General features: G+C 45.9%; 1 protein-coding gene across 1 annotated transcript in view; it reads left to right on the forward strand.

Annotated features, from left to right (window-relative positions):
* LOC142560104 (uncharacterized) overlaps positions 1 to 22,599 on the forward strand; it is a 360,402-nt gene that overhangs the window by 278,099 nt on the left and 59,704 nt on the right. The window contains exon 11 of the mRNA XM_075671926.1: positions 22,253 to 22,441. The gene's annotated coding sequence lies outside the window, so the exon portion shown is untranslated. The remainder of the gene's footprint in view (positions 1 to 22,252; positions 22,442 to 22,599) is intronic.

A 22,599-nucleotide genomic window follows, 5' to 3' on the forward strand; every position in this document is an offset into this window, starting at 1 on the left:
CAGGTGTCGAAGAAGGTCGCACTGAGTGCATTCCGTTCGTCTGCAGTAGCGCATGAACTACTCCCGAACTGGCTTGAAGCGTCCAATGCATTTGACGATTGTCTTATTGCTTTAAGTTCTTCCTTCACAAGAATGTTTGTTTCTTTCACTCTTAGAGGACATGAAACTCGGGCAGGATGGTAGGGACTTATTAAATTCTATAGTGTTTCTGCTTGTTCACCATCACAGTGTGCCAATTTGTATGCATGTATGTATGCTTTGTTTCCACAAAAGCACAGTATTGCAGAGGGAAAGTGGGAAATAAAGCTGCTCGTAGCAGCTTGACCGGCCCCAATATAGTGTGCACTCCAAAAATTTTAGTGTTTGTCCAATGGGTGACACTCTTACAGTCAAGAATTTTAAAGAATTTGACCACAGCACTCTGCACAGAAAAGCATTCTCTCCTGCTGCCATCAGCGTCGCATTCCCTATGCCACTACCCTCCTTCCTCTTCGCATGCTATCATCTTTCTTATTCCCCCAATCCCCTTCTCCAGCGTAGAGTAGAAGGCTGGTGCCTCTCTGCCTTTCTGCCAATAAAAATGATCTATGTATAGCACAGGATAGCGAGCTTCAACTAGGTGTGCGACGAGAAAAAGCTGGTTCATTCTGTACGATAATTATGACAGCCTTGGCACCAACAAAATATCCGACAGGACAATTTGACAGCGAAAGCTTCGAATGTTTTCTCGATGAGCGGTTCGTGTTCTTTGTCACAGCTGTCATCATTCTTGCCAGAAAAAGTCGGAAACAGGATACCTTCATAGCCTGACAAGTGAACAAGAATTAAGGACCGCCAGTCAGCCTCTAGTCTGAAAGAGTACGTTTACCTAGGTCAACTAATCACAGTGGAGTCTGATCATGAGAAGGACATTCATAGAATAATAAAAACGAGTTGAAGCACATACAGAATGCATTACCAAATACTGCCATCGAGCTTACCACTCACACTGAAAGGAGAAGTGTACCACCCTTGCATTCTACCTGTGCTAGCATATGGGACAAGAACTTGTAGGTTAACAAAGAAGCCCAAGAACAACTTAATTACCGCCGCGCAAAGAGCGATGGAGCTGAAAATGTTAGATGTAGCGTTAAGATACGAGAAGAGAGCGGCGTGGATTAGTGAGCAAACAAGGATAGCCGATATTCCAGTTGACACTAAGAGAAAAAAAATTCACGCAGACACTACTCTGGGCGTTGTATAAGTACGCGTAAGCATTGTACCACTCGCTCATCTTCACGCAGGCCACTGTAGTTATCAATGTTATGAAACTTGATCCGAAAAGTATAGACCCTCATCAGCCCTCGTCGGTCGTTATCAGTTTTATCGAACTTGATCCGACCTTTGTCAAGTAATATTGGTCCATATCAGCCTGGGTATACAACGAAGCTGTTGCAAAACCACCACTACATTTGCTGAAGGGGGTATCTGATACTATAGTGATGGTTCGTATGCTTGTTTTGAGCTAGTTCTTTCATCATCATCATCATCATCAGTATATTTTATGTCCACTGCAGGACGAAGGCCTCTTCCCGCGATCTCCGATTTCCCTTGTCCTGCGCCAACCGATTCGAACCTGCACCTGCAAATCTCCTAATTTCATCGCTCCACCTAGTCTTCTGCCGTACGCGACTGCGTCTCCCTTCTCTTGGTACCCATTTCGTGTAACCCTAATGGCCCAACGGTTATTTAACCGGCGCATTACATGACCTGCCCAGCTCCATTTTTTTTTCTCTTAATTTAAATTAGAGTATCGGCTATGCGCGTTTGTTCTCTGATCTGAACCGCTCTCTGTCTGTCTCCTAACGTTATGCATAGCATTCTTCGTTCCATCGCTCTTTGCGCGGTCCTTAACTTGTTTTCAGGCTTCTTTGTCATTCTGCAAGTTTCCGCCCCATATGTTGGCACTGGTAGAATGCACTGATTGTACATCTTCCTTTTCAATGATAATGGTAAGCTTCCAGTCAGGAGCTGGGGATGTCTGCCATATGCGATCCAACCCATTTTTATTCTTATATGAATTTTTCTCTCATGATCAGACTTCCCTGTGATTAGTTGACATAGGTAAACGTATTCCTTCGGACTCTAGAGGTTGACTGGCGATCTTGAACCATTGTTCCCTTGCCTGGCTAATAATCATTATCTTCGTCTTCTGCATATTATTCTTAAACCCCACTCTTGCACTCTCGCTGTTAAGGTCCTCAGTCATTTGTTGTAACTCGTCTGTAGTGTTGCTGAATAGAACAATTTCAACGGGAAACCGAGGGTTGCTGAGATATTCGCCGTCGATCTTTACTCCTAAGCCTTCAAAGTTTAATAGCTTGAATACTTCTTCTAAGCACGCAGTGAATAGCATTGGAGAGATTGTATCTCCCTGCCTGACCCCTTTCTGTACAGGTATATTCCTGCTTGTGTAGAATTAAGGTAGCTGTAGAACCTCCGTAGATATTTTCCAAGGTATTTACGTAAGCGTTCTGTACTCCTTTCTTACGTAATGCCTCTATGACTGCTGGTATCTCTACTGAGTCCAATGCCTTTTCGTAATCTATGGATGCCACAAAGCGAGGCTTATTGTACTTTGCGGATTTCTCGATAACCTGATTGATGACATGGATGTGATCCACTGTAGAGTAAACCTCCCCGAAACCAGCCCGTTACTTTGTTTGACTAAAGTCTAGTGTAGCCCTTATTCTATTGGAGATAATTTTGGTGAACATTTTATATAAAATACTGGGTGTAAGCTAATGGGCCTATAATTTTTCAATTCCTTAACGTCTTCCTTTAAGTAGATTAGTATAATGTTTGCGATCTTAGTTTTCTGGGACCCTTGTAGTCGCTAGACACTTCGTATAAAGAACCCTCAGTTTTCTAAGCATTACGTCTCCTCCATCTTTGATTAAATCGACTGTTATTTTATCTTCTGCTGCCGCTGTTCCTGGTTTCGTGTCTTGCAAGGCACTTCTGACCTCTATCCTAGTTATTGAAGTTCCTGTATCCTTTTCATTATTATTTGTAATGGAGGTATCCTGACTCCTCTGGGTACTGTACAGGTCAGTATAAAATTCTTCCGCGGCTTTTACTATACCTTCAAGATTGCTGATATTACCCTGCTTATCTTTCAGTGCATACATCTTGGTTTGTCCTATGCCAAGTTTCCTTGTCACTGATTTCAGGCTGCATCCATTTTTTTACTGGTTCTTCAGTCTCGCACATTATAGTTCTGAATATCACTTGTTTTCCTTTTGTTGATCAGTTTTGACAGTTCCGCGAACTCTCTTATCTCTTGAGTTGGACACTTTCATTCTTTGTCGTTTCCTTATTAGGTCCTTTGTTATTTGGTAGAGCTTGCCTACTGGTTGGCTTGGTGCCTTGCCTCCCACTTCAGTTGCTGCCTCTGAAGCCAGCCTCATTACGGTTTCATTCATTACCTCTATGTCATTATCATCATCTCTCTGTTCTAAAGCTGCAACTTTGTTTGCAAGTACGAGCCTAAATGTGTCTGCTTTTACCCTTCCTGCCTCTAAACTGACCTGTTTCTTCTTGACCAATTTTACTCTTTCTCTGTTTAAATTGAGGTGAATGCTAGCCCTCACTAACTTGTGATCACTGCAGTTTACCCTACCTATCACTTGTACATCCTGCACTATGCTGGGATCAACAGAAAGTATAAAACAATTTCATTTCTTCTTTCACCATTAGGAGTTTTCCAGGTACGCTTTGTTTCTACGCTTCCCGAAAAAGGTGTTTATTACTGGAAGCTTGTTCTTTTCTGCAAATTCTACCAGCATCTCTTCTCTAGCGTTCCAAGTATCGACGCCGTAGCTGCAAACTGCTTGTTCATCAGCATCCTTTATCCCCAATTTTGCGTTGGTCACCCATTACGACAGTATACTGAGTTTGCACTTTTCTCATCGCTAATTCAATATCTTCATAAAACCGACCTAGTTCATCATTATCGTGATTGGATGTAGGCGCTTAGGCTTGTACTACCATTAATCTACATCTCTTATTAAGTTTGATTTCGCCTACAGCTACCCTCTCATTAATGCTGTAGAAGGCGTCAATGTTGCCCGCTATGTCCTTATGGATTAGGAATCCTACCCTGTATTGCTTCTTGCCTGGGGGACCTCTATAGCTGAGGGCATGGCCGTTACTCAGCAATGTATAAGCCTCACCAGTTCTTCAAATCTCACTATGGCCGATGATGTCCCAATGTCTGATAGTTCCTCAGAGTTCTGCTAAGCTAGCCTCACTCCACTCAGTTCGGCTGTTAAAGGTTGACAGGGTCAGTTTCCATTGGTGGCCTGTCCGGACCCAGGCATTCTTAGCACCCTCTGCTGCGTTACTGGTCTGACCGCTGCCTTGTCAGGTGCTCTGCAGCTGCTGGGGACGGAGGGCCATGGGTTAGTTGTAGGAATCATGTTCTTTATTGGAACGTATGGAGGGCGGTTCTGTCTGTTGTATAGGTGATTTCAATGGATGTATGCAATGTTTGCTTCACTTTTATGAGCGCTTGTTGTGGCTGCCTTACGTGGTATAAGCCATTGCATTTCCTCCTTGCTTACGGGGTTATGAGCCATTACTCTCGGATTGAGTCTGCAGTGTTGAGTGATTTTTTTGGTATGTTGTCACTGATCTCTTCTGTGTCTTCCGGTGCCTGGTTGATAAGTTCTCGGGCCTTGTAGTGGACGAGTTCGTTGCTCTCCAGACAGGCGTGAGCGGGTGTCGGCACTATTTCAACATTTATTTCTAGTACCGTGCTGCTGTTATGCGCAGAGTCGTTGGTGCAAACCAGCCCGACGTAAAGCTCCTGCACATTTCTGTAGAATCAGTTATAATGGATGTTGCTGTGGTCTGTGTTAGAGATAATGTCACGCCTAGTTCATCTCCTTCCTGTGTTCTTGCATATGGCGTGGTGGCACTGACGAGGAGATCAGTCTTTGTCGGCACCACGACTGCTTTGGCTCTTCCCCACGGTATGTGGCTGCGTCTGTATAGCCTACCTAGCGTCGAAATCCGTAGGTTCTGCCCAGGGCCTTGGCTCTTGCTTCACGCCGCCCTTGGTGGCAGGCAGGGTATATATTTTCCCGTAAGTGATGGATCATACCGTGGCGTCCCCAATCTCCTGGGCGTAGTCTGGGTGGTTTAGTATTTGTAGGCGAGTTCCACTTCATTTGCTTAAGATTGTTTGGGTCGCAGCCAGACGCATTTTCTGACTGGAGAAGTGGCCTTCTATTAGGCCTTCAACCGTGTTATGCAGACCAATACGCAGAATGCTGTCTGCGGTCGTGCTCATAGGGATGCCAAATGCTTGCTTTGTGGTTTTTCGAATGCGTGTGTTTAGTTTGTCTTTGTTTTCGTCAGTACCACGTACGGCGCTGCATACGTCACCCTAGCCAGGATGAAGGCTCGATCCAGGTGGATGGGTTCGTTCTCTTTCATGCCTCGGTGTCTATTTGTTATTGTACGAATCACCAGTAAGGCCAGCTGCTTTGTCCTGGTGGGGTGTTGGAGCATCTGGTCGCATTTTGCGTTAGCTTGTATGAGGAGTCCAAGGATTGTGAGGGTTTTGAAGGGCTTTAACCTGTCCCTCTATGACGATCTGCATGCTATCTTCATCCTTCTGGGTGCGACGCCGCCCGACCACAAGAAGCTCTCACTTCTGAGGCGAGCAGAGAAGTCCAATCTCTTCTGCATATTGGTTTACCGTGTCCGCTGCCATTTGCAGGGTGTCTTGCACGCCGCCGAGCGAGTCCGTACCCGTCCATAGGGTCACATCATCCGCTTATTGTGCATGGCGTAGGTTCGATATGCCCCCCAGCCGCCCCGGGAGCCCCAGGAGCGACATGCTGAAGAGAATCGCGGGAAGAACCGCGACTCGAGTGTGATGGCGACAGGCTATATCCCCGATCTTGGTGATGGCTGTGTGGTGAGATAGAAAATCAGCAACGTAATTGTGTGTTCCCTCCCCGCATCCTGTGTTGCTGATTCCGTAGGATAGCCTCGTATGCTACTTCGTCAAATGCCCCCTTCAGGCCTATCCATGAATGTATGCACTGTACGCTTCATTTTGCGCTTGTAGCCTCTGTCTTACGTGAGTATGCGCCATTGCATTCGTCTGACGTGACAGACGTACAGGATTATCGTTGGTGGCATCGAAATATTTACCCATATGAAGGAGCTGGAGAGGCCACGTAATCCGTAGGGTAGATAACTGGTGGATGATTAGAACTAAAGAATAGGTGCTATGGGAAGGGAAGCGCAGTCGAGTGCGGCAGGAAACCAGGTGGGTTGATGAAATCACGAAATTTGAAGCAAGTGCATATTAGAATCGGCTAGTGTAAGACGGGTAATTTGCGATCGCGGGTAGAGGCCCTTGTCCTGTAGCGAACATAAAAAATATACGTATTCCCACATGAAAAAAGACCACACTCAAAGGCTAATAGGAAGCTTTAGGAAGATATATTAAATTGCGCCACAAATAAAAACAAATACAAGCAACAGTTAATACAGTAACGCAGCACAGTATGTGGAACATGAACTGCAATGTTGAACCACAAAGTGCATGCGAAAAGACCCATTATTCAGTGATAAGATAACCAAAAATGTTTTTCATTAAATCTTAATTTTTTAGGTACTACGACGATTGACCGTAGCCGATTCCACTCGGATGACGTTCCGGAATTGAAGGAATTATGATGCGAAAATATCCGGCGCTGAGGGAGGAGGAGGTGTGGATTCCGACCTTGCGTGCTTAATATTTGGCTGATGAAAAAAAGGGGCGTCGGTGTAATAATGAATGTCTGTCACTAGCATGTTCATGATGCATATTTTGAGAACAAAAGTATAATGGTATGGGTATTCTCCCCATCCGCCCCGGGAAACACAAGAGCGCGATGCTAAAGAAAAGCGGATAGTGAACAGGGCTTTTCTGGCGTAATGAAAGGGATGCGAGCGAGAACTTGTGTGATTAGTGTTACTCTGGATGAATGCTTGATCATAAAGAATGAAACGTGCTGCGCGTTTTTGGACAGCTCTAATATCAATGAGAGTTTTGGTATGAGAGTACCATATCGATGGCGCGTTGTCATATTTCCTTCCATGTATTCCAGTATGCTATTTGTGTTAGCCATGATGAAAGGGACATGCCTGTTTCAGGCGAGATCGTTTGTTAGATGAACACCTAGATACTCACTGAAAAGACGACGTTAACCAAAACAAGGGTGTATCATTAATGCTGTACGCATGAGGGAATGGGGCACCGTGGCGGGAGAATTGTTTAGCATTTTTGAAACATTCGAAGCCATCTTGCAGTGCAAGCACCTGTGAGAGATAGCGTTAATATCTGCTTGCAGAAACATCACGCCGTCAGCGTTCTTTATTGTCGATACAGGACGCAATCGTTCAAAAAAGCTCGATAGCCGACGTTAGGTTGTTGAAGAACCCCATGGCGTCGAAATGATACCGGCGTCCTCTCTACTACCGTGTACCTCGTGATCATATCTTGGTTTTCGCACGTAAAATTCCCAATTTAATTTATATTTCAAGCGTGATCGGAAAGCTGATACGGAAAAAAAGGAAGGCCGTGGCGTCCAGCGGAAGGAAAATGGAAGCGCGAGGCAGTCGATGAGCAAGTGCCATGGTGCCAATCTTAAAATCATGGCACTACGATTACTGTACATTGCGAGGGTTAGCTATGGCCAAAAAAAGCCTGTATAGTTTTACCCAACGTATGTGTAACGGTGAATCCAAATTCTTGGACCGTTTCATCTGCAGGGAAGCCGATGAATAACCTTCATGAACGGCATTCGCTTTTCGCCGCCTTCGCTGTTCTCATGCATGTACTTTCACGCATACATCCGCATTCGCATTTTCTTTATTACGGTCAAGTTGTTCACCCGCCGCTATCGAGAGCCAGCGAATAAAGTCAAACGTAAATAACCGCAGCTGTTGAATGTCCATTGCTTGCATGCGCTTTCAGCAGCAGTGGTTAATTATGTTTGACTACACAGAGACAGCGAAGAATCGCTGTCTGTGTGTATCTGTTTCTTTCTACGTTCGTGTTCAGTCGAGCATCTGCACTCTACCATGGATTCTAACCAACTAGCCCAACAACGTGTTTTAACCAAGTTCAACTACGAAGCATCACGCCGATTTCAATACTTCATTGTTGCTTGCTGCTGCTGTCATACCCACAGACGAAAGTTGGTGACAAAAAAGCATAAATGAAAAGCGTACATATCCTGCGGCCCATGGTGCACATAGCCAAGTTGCCCTCGAAGAGGTTCATTGTTTAAGAGCGGCACGTACCTATGGAGTGGAACATATGCACAGTGGAACATACCCAAGTTCTCATGGTATGGTATGGTATGGTGAACTTTATTTAATAATGTCCTGAAGATCAACCCTTAGGTTGACGCAGGCGGCTCCCACGTCGGGACAGTAAGGTTTAACCTTACCGCCGTATCATGGGCCTTCTGGACGGCCTGTACTTGATCGAAAAGAACTCCACTGTGTAGGACTCGCCTCCACCAGTATCTCCTTGTCACAGTCTGTGAAAGTCACAGGACACTGCCAAAGCATGTCATCCAGAGTAATAATGCCTTTACACTTCTCGCAATTGATTGGTATCTCTCTTTCAGGATATATCTTGTTAATAAAGTTTGGACTTGGATAAGTTCTTGTTTGCAACAATCTTAGAGTCACCGCTTGAGCTCTATTGAGCTTAGCGTGTGGCACTGGGAATTCCCTTCTGTTCATGTAGTAATACCTTGTGATTTCATTATATGTAAGTAATTGGTCCCTGTTCTCCTCCTGTATATTATTAAGGTCCTGGTCGCGTTGTGCATGGATAGTAAGTCCTCGTGCAGCTGCGTTAGCCATCTCGTTTAAATTCTTCCGAGATGGATCGACAGACCCCATGTGCGCTGGAAACCAGCGGATTTCGATCTCTTGGCTATCCAACTCACTGATCAGCTGGGCAACCCTTTTGGTTACAAAGCCATTGGTAAAGTGTCTAATAGCCATCTTAGTCACTGTAAATCTTCGTCCACTTATTATTCCTTAAAGCCAATGCTATCGCTACTTGTTCCGCGACTGTCGTGTCTTTAGACATGATTGTAGTAGCATCCCGAGTGAGACCATCTGCATCTACTACTACTGCCGTAAAGGCTTTCTTTCCTCTGACCCACGCAGCATCTACAAATGCCGCATGTTCTCTGTCGTGTTCTATCTCTTGCAGGAGAGCTTTGGCCCTTGCCTTTCGTCTTTCCAAGTTGTGCACCGGGTGCATATTTCTGGGGAAAGGAGTCGTCTTGATTATCTCTCTTATGCTATCTTTTAGTTCTACTGTGCCTTCACCTGAAATTTTGGATTCGGTTGGGCACCATCCTACCTCTTCTAGTATTGCTCTACCTGGCCTTGTTTTGAGAGCCTCTCTCTGTGGGAAATTTGCTGAGCTTCCATTATCCCGGCTATTGTGTTTTGGAGCCCCAGTTTCATTAATTTGTTATCCGGCGTGTTAATCGGTAACCCCACTGTTGTTTGGACTAGCCTTTTAATTAATCTGTTCAACTTGTTTAGCTCCGTCTTTGTCCAACTGTGCATCGCAGCTGCATATGAGAAGTGGCACAAGGCGAAAGCGTAAACCAGTCTCATGGCGCTCTCCTCTCCCAGCCCCCTGTGTCTGTTAGTGATTGTCCTTAGCAGTCTTATTACCTCCACAGTATTGCTTGTGATGTGTCGTATTGTTCTTACATTTGCACCGTTTGCCTCCAGGAATAACCCTAAGACTCTAATGGATTCTACTTGCTTAATAGATTCGCCTGCCTTTGTGGTTAGTACTAACCTGGGTTCTTCCTCGGGAACGTATCCCCTCGGTTTTCTACCCCTTCTTCTGTTCTTGAGTACAAGGAGTTCAGACTTATTAGCAGAGTATTTGAGTCCCATGTCTTCTAAAATAGACTCCACCTCATAAATGCTCTTCTGAAGTCTGCTTTCCGCATGTCCCATACTTCCTTCAGCGGTCCATATAGTCACATCGTGTGCATAAATGGTAAAGTGAATGCCCTCTATCCCGTTTAGTCCCTTTGCCACTTTTGACATGGCCAGGTTGAAAAGCATAGGTGACAAGACCGACCCTTGTGGCGTCCTTCTGTCACCGAGATCCATCTTTGATTTAATATCCCCGAATCTAAGGTGAGCTGAACGATTGCCAAGAAAGGTTTTGACCACTTAATAGAGTTTCCTCCCAAATCCCAGTTCGGAAATCACTTCAAGTATTGCTCTATGCTTAATTCTGTCAAAAGCTTTTTCGACATCCAACCCCAAGAGAGCTCGAGTGTTATTTTGGTTTAGCTAATAGCAGTTGATGTTTGATTAACAACATGGCATCTTGTGTGGACAAGCCTGATCTGAAACCAATCAGATTGTACGGTAGGATGTCATTGTCCTCCACATACTTCGTTAACCTGTTCAATATGACATGCTCCATTGTCTTCCCTAGGCATGATGTTAACGAAATTGGCCTCAGATTATCCAAGTTAAGTTGCTTGCCCGGCTTTGGTATTAAGATAGTACTGGGCCGTCCTCCATTCTTCTGGATATACCCCATCTTTCCATAGGTCATTAATGCATGTGGTCAGATATTTTATTGATTCATCGTCCAAATTCTTAAGCAATCTGTTGGAGATGCCATCCGGGCCAGCTGCTGACCTACTATTCAGATCATACAGTGCCGTGTGTACCTCACTCTCGGTGAATTCCTGATCCATATATTTGCATTCTACCCCTAAGTAATCGGGATAACTCACATCCTGATCTTCTTTCCTGAGAGGCAAGTATTTAGTAGCCAATCGCTCCATTATGCTCTCTGCGCTTGCAGTATGACTTTCCTGGTGTACCAGTTTCGCCACTGACGTACGTCTATTCGATTTAGTGCCTTTTTCGTTGAGCCGATGCCTGAGCAGACTCCAATTGCATCCACGTTTTATCCTTCCGTCTACGCATTTACACACCTCATCCCATTTTGTTTCTGCAAATATCGTGCGTGTTCCTCTATATTCTTATTGAGCTGAGCAATTCGTTTCCTAAGTCTTCTGTTTAAGCGTTGTGCTTTCCATCCAATTTGTTCGACCTCTTCCTCTGTCTCTATAGCCTTAGTTGCTGCATTCAAGTCGTCCCTAAGCTGAGCCACCCACTCTTGTAGTCTGATGCGCCCCTTTCTATCTGTGTCTGTTCTGTCTTTTCTGATTTTCCTAAAGTGATCCCAGCCTATGTAAGTGATATGCTTTACCTGCCCCCCCCCACCCCCCTGTCGTTTCCACCATTATGTGTAGTATATAATGGTCGCTTCCTAGGTCCTTACCAGAGTTGATCCAGTCTGCCCTGGGTAAGTTATAAGTGAAGAATAAGTCCGGGGTAGTGTCCCTACACGTCGAACTGCCACACCTGGTAGGAAAGGCTGGGTCCGTGATAAGAGAAAGGCCTGAATCCGTAGCGAGATGCCAGATTCCTTCCCCTTTCTTACTACTCCAGCGGTAACCCCAAGATTGGTGTGGGGCGTTGAAGTCCCCTCCTATTATGCGTGGCGCAGTTTTGGCTAATCTCATGGGCTTATTAAAAATTGCTCTGAAGCTCTGTCTCATCTCTCTGGGACTGCTATATATGTTGAGGCAGAACAAGCTTTGCGCCTTACCTCTGTGCCTTTTTAGGACCATTTCTATCAATATGAATTCAATTTTACTCGCCGCTAATTTTAGATCGTGCTCTATGTAGGGAATTTTCTTGTAAATTAGGGTGGCAATTGCTCTGCCTGGTTCTTTGCCTTTGCAGACCGAGTTGAAGCCGGACAGCCCGATCTCCTCCGCTAGAGTTTCCTGCAACATTATTAATTTTGGCCTATTTTCAACCGTTTTGATTATCTGTGCTAGTGACGCTCTTTTTTGCTGAAATCCTCTGCAGTTCCACTGCCACACACAGTCTATTTCTGTTATCCATTATTATTGTCGTTGCCCCCTGACTTGCTACCCCCTGTCACTTTTCGCTTGACTGTACTACCTACCGCTCCTGGGGGTGTTCTAGCGCTTTCGGCTTCCAAGGGCATATATTCCTCATCCTCTCCTTGGGCCTCTAGCTTTTTCAACCTTTTCTCGGCTATTAACTTCCACTTCCATGTTTTATCCACCTTAAGGTTAACGCTGTCTACCGTGTCCTTTAGTTCCCTAATCGCATTCCTAATCTCCTCCAGAACCGAGCACATCGATTCTGCCTGCGGAACTACAGCTCTCTTTTTGGGCGCCGGTGTCTCTTCTTCCTGGCTGTTACTTCTACACTTGTGGCTTAGCTATTGCCACACTGCCGCTTTCTGTTCTCAACCCTTTTTTCATTTCCTGAATCTGCTGCTTAAGTTCTTCATTTGCTTTCTTTAGTGATATAACCTCTCTGATCAGCTGTTCTACTCTGGCATCGTTGCTTTGTTCCTGCGAGGCTAGCGCTCCTTTGACTTTCACAGTACCTTTGACTTTCTCGGCCCCGGTCGCTCCTGGCTCCTTTTTCTTGTTTGTCTTCAGCTCCTGCTCTTCGAAAGGCACCTGCGCCTCCCGAGATCTGGAACAGTTTCTTCCCCTCAATGTTGAGTGCTTTCTTGAGCTTGATGTGCTTCTCGAGCGTGAGCGCCTTCCGTCGCCTGGAGGGGTTTCCTTTGTCGGTTGGGCCGTTTCCATCTCGGTCTCCACTTTGGAGCGTTGTCTTCTTCTTATTCTTACTACATATGGTATCTGGTACCGCTGCTTGCAAGTCCTGTCACCTGTGGGGTGATCTTCACCGCAGAACTTGCATTTCGGAGAGCAGATATGAGTCTCCCCTGGGTCTTGCATACCACATCCCCTGCACTGCACAACATCGGGTGTTGGACAAACGTCTGATCTGTGTCCGGTTCTTCCACATGCGTAACATACGTCAAATTGCTTTCTGTACAGATAGCACTTCACGAAGGTTGACCCATATTTGATGAAGTTGGGCACCCTGAACCCGTCGAAAAGCACAATAACCGATCCCGTAGCTTTGATACGTTGTGCAGCCCACGCCGTTGGGTTGTATTCATGCACAATCTTTTTCGTGATCACACTCTGACTGTCATTGAGGTTCACTCTTCTAATCACCCCTTGCACGTAGAGTGGGGGGCTGTTTCATAAGAGCTCACTTCATATTAGGTAGACGATGTCTTCCTTCGCTTGGTCTGCTGTAAGTTCGGCTGCCGCGACGATCGCTTCTCCAATAGCTGTGCTGACCTTGTTCAGTTTGAGGCCTCCCCGAGGCCTAACGATGATTTTCCTGTGCTCCTCCGGCAGTTGCGGCATTCTTGACGCCTTCACAATCCGGCGCTTCAGCTTGTCGGCCCCGGCAACACCTTGGTTGGCGATCTGCTTTCCTTGAGATTCTTGGATCAAATTGTCGGCTCCACCAGCTCGCCAGGTCTTTTTCGCAGATCGCGATCTTCGGTTGGTGACCACCTGCCAACCCATTCTTTCCTCGCCGTCTTCCGTCTCCGAGGAGAGTTCGTCGTCCATGCGTATATCGGCCATGCCGGCTTGGCGGGCGCGCTAGACCTACGTGGCGTTAGGCCAGCGTGGCGGCCACGTGCGATGCACAGAAAAGAGGCTATAGAAGTCCAAAAAATGCTGGCCCACCTTGTCCAAAGGTATCCACCGATTCGGGTTAACCTCACGAATCCGATAATGAGCTTCAATGCGTGGTCCTGCCAAAGGTGCCTGCAGAATCATTCAAAAAGACGGAGCCGATGCGGGGCACGTCCGCTTTCTTCTGCTTCTTCTCCCCAAGTTCTCATGAAAAAATTCATTAAAGGACGGCACATAACCCTGAGAGCGGCCCACATTTTAAGCTTAACTACTTTCGGGATCGGCCCACATATTTAGTCCGAACTGTATCCGGGATCGGCCATGAAAAACGACCAGGCACCTGTTACAGGAAGCTGGGTTGAGCTCGTCAAAAATGCTTCGCATTAAAAACGGCCGTCGAAGACAACATAATGATTCTGAATTTGTGGACACATATCGAATAGCAAGCAATTCAAACTAAGCCAACCAATTTCAAGTTCCACTCTGTCGAACCAAATATGGCACTCAACAATTGAAGCACCTAATACCTACGTTTTTAAATCAACACATGCAAGTCTTAATTAATGTGATAGAATGTATGTATACGTCTCCTTTCACTGTTTTTAAATCTTATTTGTCGTCCTATACATCTGTATAGAATACGTAGGACTTCAAGCACAATGTCGTTTACGATGTATGTAAAATGATTTTTGTTGTGTGTACTAATAATTGTCGCTAATCTTGCTGTACCAAGTTATTTTCTCGTACAATGTATTCACTGTTTAATTTCTTATAGCACGTTCACGCTACTTCTGGACAGCGCATGGGCGGTAGGGCTATTGTCAGTCAGTCTTCTCTGCCTTTAGCCGTGGTCCGAGTATCTTCGACACGGAGAACGGTCTCGAGTCCAGCCGGTTTAAAGTTTAAAGGGCAGGTACACAGTAGGTGCACTAGCACACTACTTGAAGTGCGCCGGCTTAAGTGCGCCGCTTATGGTGTCCCGGTGCATCCTCCCACACGCACTCAGTGCTCATTCTCTTTCTATTCCCCTTCCCTTCAACCCCGGTGTAGGGTAGCAAACCGGGTGCTCGTCTGGTTGACCTCCCTGCCTTTCCTGTCCTTGCCCTCTTCCTCTCTCTCTCTGCCTTTAGCTGTTCCTTCTCCTGACCTGTACTGCTACGGAAAACATAAATGCAATGTCTTCTTTGACGAGTTACCCCATTTCCGTATCGGGCATTTATTTATTTATTTATTTATTTATTTATTTATTTATTTATTTATTTATTTAACATACTTTCAAGGCCCGAAGGCATTACAGAAAAGAGTGGGTGAACATAGAAAAAAAAATTTGCGCAATATACAAAGACATATTCAACGTGGCGTTTCATGAGTGGTGGTTTTGAAGGATGGCTGCGACGGTGGCGAGAAGGTGGCTCCAATATTTATTGCTACACAGTTTAGTACGTGTAGACGGCACACCAACTTTGAAACTGTGGTCAGAGTGAGATGATACGTACGACTGTCCGGTGATAATCTGTTCTTTCAACCAAGGGTTATGGTGGTAGATTTTATAAAAACCGAAGGCCGGAATCATCTACGGCGGAAAGAAAGTTCTGTCAAGTGTCATTGACGTAACGCTAGCATATCGGGAGTAGTTTGATAAGATGAAACGCGCTGCGCGATTTTGACCGGCTTCTATGCTGTTTGAATGTGATATTAGCCGGGTTCCAAATTGGGCATGCGTATTCTAGTTGGGAGCGAACTAATGATTTGTAGAGAGTTTCAGTGACGATGATGCAGATGAGAAATTTCGTATTTGTTTTTTATTGTTTCCAGTCTCTTTCATGAGCTAATTCACAAGATGGTACAATCGAATTACAGCTGCCACTGTGCATTCGCCGCAGGGTATGTCCCCTTGGTGTTAATGCTTATGTGACGGCCTTGCGTATGGGCCGCGGTAGCTACTGGGGCTGTGTCACTGGGTGTCTTACTGGGATCACTGGGAATGTGATGAAGATGATGGTTAGAATGACGATGACGATAAATGGCGGCAAGAAGTTTAAAGGTGATTAGTCCTCTGGTTGACGTGACGTCCAACAAATGTTTTCGCTCTCAGCGCGCCTACCACAATAAATCATACGATTCATGCACCCAATTCTTACCGTCAACATGCTAACGAAGACAGTGTCTTCCATAGACTCCGACTGGGCGTTCAATCGACTTACAACTTTTGTTTTTACAGTAACCAAGATGTTAACGTTATAATAACCCGCAGCGGCGGTGTAACGGCTATGATATTTCGCTGCTAAGAATGAAGTCGCCGGATCACAACCCGGCCGTTCGGCCGCATTTCTGTGGGGGCGAAATGCAAAACACCCGTGTTCCGTGGGCGCACGTTAAAGATACCGTGGTCGTCAGAATTAATTAGCAGTCCCCCACTATGGCGTGCCTCATCAAATCGTGTTATGGCACGTAAAACCTATTAATTCAATTAAATATTATAATAGGTAAACAGCAAGCAGAAGCGCTGGAAAATTCAAACATGCATATTATAACTTATAAAATAGACACAAAATAATGAACGATATCATCGTTCACAATTTAATAAAGCCATCGGAAGGTGATCTCCAACTGACATAACCGTATAGAAGGTTGTGACGTAATGCAATCGCACTAGTCGTACCATTCAAAAGCTGGGTTACTGTAATATTCTATAATATTACCTGAGAACATAATGTTTTTTTATAGAAACACGAGAAAATTACAAATGAAATCGTTTCCTTTCTTTGTTTGCTACCGACCTTTTCCTAATAGCTTCACACAGAATGCCTCAATTCTGTGCAGAAAGCCCGCATATGCATACATTTAATTCTCATGCATTTATATATGTGCAGATGCCTCTGTAAATTATGACGCAAGTGTCGCATTAAAAAGTTGATGAGCAGCGTATACTTTAGGGTCCAGGAATGCGCAGCGAATGAAGCCGCAGCTATTCATTGTAAGGTTGCAAGTTTGAATCAAGGAGGTTAAAGAAAAACTGCAGGAGTGGAGGGAGCGCCCGACAAGTGAAGCCGCCGGGTCGCCATCTTTCTGGGGGCAAGAGCACGCCAGGAGCGCAGCTTGTGTGTTTCGCGTCGTCGTATCTTGCCGTAGGCGGTGTTGTGCGGATCCCAAAGTGTGCTAGCGCGCTCGGGTGTTCTTAGGAAAGTTGGCGTTGTGAACGGTCGGGAGGCAGGGAACAAAGTGTTTATTATCAGACAAGGGGCTGTATATATAGGGACAGATACAAATATGAGCATGCGCACTTCGTACCGTAAGGGCACGTGTTAACATGGCAGTGCGCATACTTACAGGGGCACAAGCAGTTGACGTGTTAGCGTTATCCTTCTCATTTAAACAAAGTAGCAGATTAGTATTGCGTTGCTCTAAAGTGAAAAAAAAATTATATTAAAGGCTGAAAGAAAACGGCCGCCACCAAAGTTCCGAGACTCTCAATGCTGTGAGGATGCTAAAGCACAGACCACACCGGATGATTATGAAGATAACGAATACTTGTTTGTTGCATGTACTGCTATTTCTCACGCTACGTTTTCAGTTAATTGTTTGTGTTCTGACAGCTTTCATGATTGATCAATTATTACGCTGCATTAAAGAAGGCGAATAAGACTAATAATTGCGCGAATGTTTTTATGCTTTGCTGCAGCTGCATATTCATGCCGAAAGAATGGAAACCGTGTTGCATTATAACTTGAAAATCCGCTAAGCAATTGAAAACCGCTTGAAAAGTCGGCGAACAGCGCTGCGAAGCTCTCGGCAGGCCGCTTCTCGACCCCCTCCCCACCCAAAAAAAAAAAAAAAATGGCAGCCGCCGGCTTCACCCGAGCAGCCATAGGCCAGTATACGCGACTTCCACTGCAGCCGCCTTCTTTTGTTTGAATAGCGTCCGCCATCGACGTCTAAAAATGTTCATGCGAACCTAGGCAGAGCTGATAGTGCGAACGCGTCGATGACTTGCAGGCTGCAGGGCGCGCGATAGATGATAACGATAGCCGCAAGGAAGGCCCCGACGGAAGAACAGCGAAGCCTGAGGAGACCTGCGCTGCTCGGGTTAACTCTCCTCGGTTGCCTAGGAAACGGTCCCGCGTGCGCCAGGCAGGCATAGACGTTACAGCGGCAGAACGCTGTCGGGGCCTGGCTGCGGTCGACGTGTCTCGGAGTGCGGTAAGCGGCACGGATATTACTTTTCGCGCTAGTAAGCTGAAAATTGTGTTGCGAGCGTGGTTACTCTAGTTCAGTCATAAGAAGAGTAACTGTACGTTGCTTTAAAAGAACGCCACAATCTAATTTCGTTTGGAAAACCTCAAAAAATGCTTTCGTTTAATTTTGTCGAAACTAATGAAAGCCCGGCCATAACACATACGTTGTCGTTTCTAGCTGATGACATTCTCCCGTTAGCGCGAAATAATAGCACACGTGTGTTGTCCGGAAGTCGGAAGATTTTAATGCGGCACTTGCCTTCCGGCATTTAAGGTTTGCATGTGAACCTGTAGACCAACGAATTTTTGGAAACTGATATAATTGAGTATGTTTTATTAGTGCCTACAGTGGTTTATGCTGACGCCTACAATTACAATTTACCGAGGTCGTTATATTTAAGACTTGCGTTGGGGCTAGTGGAAATAGTATAACACAGCGCTGTCATATGTTATGCCATGTTTAAGCCGCGCACACTCCTTACGAGCATTTCTACCTCTTATGAGCATGGTGCTGCACATTTATGGCTCGAATGCTTTCAATGGTTCTAGCTTAATGCGTCTTCCTTCCAAAGCATTCAGTTTTGGCCGCTGTAGGTGTGGCTTCGTTGTTAGAAATAATTGGGATTGCAGCTGCACTTATGGTGGTCTGACATGAGGCTTGAATGCCACGGCCGTGATATGCCGCGAGAGCTGGACTTGTACGCTCAGTTTTGGTTCGCTAGTCGTGATGACATGCCTTCAGGTCGCGGTGGCACCATGACACGTTGTTTATTCGGCGACTCCTTCAACTTAATTCCCACGTGATGTAATGTCTAAGCTAACAGTTGAAAGCACGGTTAGCCTGATCTTGGAGCAACGGACGTTTCGAAATATCCTTACCAGAAGCGCTTGATATACTATGTTGGTCGAAGCATTTATCTGCGGCGAGCTTAATGAAAAAAAAAAAAAACAGGAATATGTTGTTCATTCGATTATACTGTTTTGTTTTCTAATAATTCGCGCAAATTCGCATTTCTCACAACTATCATAATCACCATGCACCGTACGTTGTTTCTCCCTTTACCGGTTATCGCTTCTACAGAAATATCGCTCTTTATCAGATCATTCGCTCGGGCACGACGTGCTTTTGCTGCATTCGAACTTTGTAAACGTTGTCGCCATTTCGATAGCAGCCTCAGGCTTGCCTTAGAAGATTGCTTGTACAGTCGGCCGATTAATTAACAGTACCGCTCGAGCGGCGACTCGCCGGCCGGTCGGCGCCGTCGAACCGCGCGAAGCGACGAGATCAAGAGCAGCGTATGCGCACCGAGATCGCTGGAAGCCGTTATCTCCGATAAGCCGGGCAGCTTCTACCGAGTTAGTCGTGCCAGGGGCTGTGTCATGCTGGTATGGAAAGGAGGCTAGCAGACGGAACTTGCGCTTCCAGTGTATTTGGTGCCCATGCGCTACTGTTGCCGGTCTCATCGCTTCGCGCGGTTAGAAGACTGGCCGGCCAGCCAGTCGATGCTGGCGCGCTTTCTGTTAAACAATCGGTCGACTGTGTTATCCTGACGAAATAAAACGCGCTCAGCGGAACGCACGCTTTTTGACGTAACCTTGCGCCGTGTGCCTGCGCCCGTCGGCAGACATTCGTGAGCGAACGTCGTGCGCAAAATTTGAATCGAGAGACGTAACGGGAGTGCGTGCTGCGCGGGGATCCGGCATAAACTATACCACACGCTTAAGAGCTGTTAGGAAAACAGGTCCTGGCTATTTCGAGGGGAGAAATAAGTTCAAATGTTTTGAGATGTTATAAAGAAATTGTTGCCGTTTCTTAGATTAAGGACTACGTTAAAGAACCTTATGCGGCCCGTCGTGGTGGCGTTAGTGGCTTTGCCGTTGCCCTTCTAAGCCAGAGGGGAAAGTGCCGAATTCCGGCCGCGGCGGCCGCATATCAATGGGGACGAAATGGGAGAGAGCCCGGGTACCGTGCATTGAATGCCCGTTAAAAAAAAAACCCATGCGGTCAGAATTATTCCGGAGTCGCCCACTGCTGCGTGCCACATGATCAGATCGTCGTTTTGGCACGCGATTCTCCAATGTTAGTTTTTCATTTCTCCTGAGAACAATTCACTCAGAGTGCAAATTTGCACTAATATGTGCCCTTGGAGACGTATCTCGGGAGAAAAATTGATTCTGAAAGGGTTGAAGGAGAGAGCAGTGTACGCATTCCATGTCACGTACTGACGTGCAACGTTGGATCTGCTTAGTCAACTGCTTCAGCGCCTCCGCCTGCTTCGGTTTCCGTCGAACTGTTAGCGATTTTAGGTTGCTTGTGGTAGCTATTGGGGAGAAATTAAAATTCCTACAGTCTAGCTTTTTGCTCGTTTAGAGGCGTTATGTAAAACGTTTACAAAGTTCTCCTGCCATTCTTGAGAAAGTATAACAGGTGTAATGATGTTAGTCGGCAGCTCTCGCCAGCCGATCAAGCCGCATGTAGGCAGATTAAAGAAAAATGATTGATAGTGACAGTGAATGATAACGTTATAATAGAGATTGGTGATTGGTAATAGAGATGACTAATGACTACTAATGACTTGTAATGAATATTAATGACTCCAAAATGCCCATTATGCCTTACGACGTCTTGTAATGACCACGATTGATTAGAAATTGCTAGAAATGTTTAGTAATTAGCAGTAGTGACTGAAATGACTAACTTTTAATGACTACTGATGACTACGAAATGACCAATATGTCTAACGACGGCTTGCAATGACCACAATTGATTAGAAATGACTAAAAATGCTTACTAATGACTTGTAATGACTAATAACGACTGAAAGCACTTGTAATGACTACTGATAAATATATGACCAACATGTCTAACGACGGATCATAATGATAAGAGGAGGAAGAGTAGGCTTTAGCCGTTCACCTCCTACGAGAGATATTGAGACCCTGCAATTTTTTTGAATTTTTAACGAACATGTTTAAGTATATTTCATGAATAGGTGGTGCGCTCTGCAGTGCAAAGGATTGAAATAGTTAAAAGTAGATGTGCCTGTTATCATTGACTTGAACGTCTCCAGGTGCAAGAAAGTATACGAAATAGCAGCGATATACAGAGCAACTTGTCAAACCTGTTAGCGCACATCTTAGATTACCTTGCTGGTGCATTACCTTTTGTATTTAAATTCCCTTTGACTTCTTTTCCCATATGTGGGTTGCGTTATCACTCAGGCGACGTGTTCAGGTGCCTTGTTTCATATTCCACATTTTCAAACAAACCCGGCTAACAATGATCGCGAACCTTAAGTTCAACAACATGCGAGATTATTTACAAATAAGAACCGAGGCCGGTGCGCCGTACGCAGATCGGTGTATATGCAGGGCGTAATGCCGAGAAGATAAGCAGGTGCGCGGTTTCACCTCCGGTAAACTTGTAATCGCTCGTCTTTGCAACGGTGCGCTGACATGACTTCAGCCGGCACTTGTAGCTTGAGCGCAAGCAAAGCGAAAACCGCACATTACAGTGTTTCCTTTAAGAGTGGACCACACTGTTCGCGCTGTAATGCGTGTTTCGCTGTAAATTTGAAAACCCGCGCTTTGTGTTCACTTACCCGGCGCGGCGGCTTATCGGCTACGGTGTTGCGCTGCTAAGCACGACGTCGCCTAATTAAATCCCCGCCGCGGCGGGCGCATTTCGATGGGGGCAGAATGCAAAAACGCTTGTGGATGTTGCAATAGGGGAACGTCAGAGATCGCCTGGTGTTCAAAATTAATTCGGAATGCCACACTACGCCACGCCTCATAACCGAATCAGGGTTTTGGCATGTAGAACACCAGAATCTAATTAGCTAACGTGTAAATGGTCGACGAAACGCTATGACGCAACGCAAGTTTTGAAAGCGTATACTACATGTGGTAGCTTGCACGACGGCTTCTAATCTAGAGCAAACTCTCCCACTGCTGCCAAAAGAATTTGCATTGCGTAGCCGATTGCTGCGTAGCAAATGGACTGTGCGGAATGGTTTTAGCAGATGGAAAATTTGCGAGCGGCTAAATCGCATTGTGCAGATTGCCCATGAGCGCGCTAACGGTGGAATTGCAGCTTGTAAAGAACAAGTCATCGGTAGGTATCTGAAACCCAGAAGACTGGGATAAAGCGAGATGAGACATTGTGTCCAAGAGACAAAGATTCGCATTGTCCTCTACTCTCCGGAGGCCGAGGTGTGCTTATACTTGCAGCGCGATCCGCGCGGGATGTTCGCACGCACACGCTGGGAAAGACGGAGCTCGATGGTGTGTGCTGCTTCGAGCATCACGGGAACTGCCCCGTAATATCTCAAATTTTTGCAGGTGTGCCTGCTGTGGGATCCCCCGCGCTGCATGCCGTGTCAGTTTCCGGCGCCGCCATACGTCCTTCTAGCCAGGCCATCGGGAGGTGGACAGCCTCGTTCTTCACGTTTCGCGGGCGGTTTGAGCGTTTCATTTACCCTCGGTGAAATAACTTCCTGCCAGTGACATTGCAATGCCTGCACAGTACAGGTGAGTCATGGTGTACTGAGCAGAGCACAGTCGCTATAAGGCGGAGATCTGGGCGCAATGAATGGATGGAGGGATGGATGTTATGAGCGTCGCCTTTGGAACGGGGCGGTGGGTTGCGCCACCAAGCTCTTGCTATTATACTGCCTAATGTCCCACCC

Source organism: Dermacentor variabilis, chromosome 10, assembly GCF_050947875.1.
Source record: "Dermacentor variabilis isolate Ectoservices chromosome 10, ASM5094787v1, whole genome shotgun sequence".
Lineage (NCBI taxonomy): Eukaryota > Metazoa > Arthropoda > Arachnida > Ixodida > Ixodidae > Dermacentor > Dermacentor variabilis.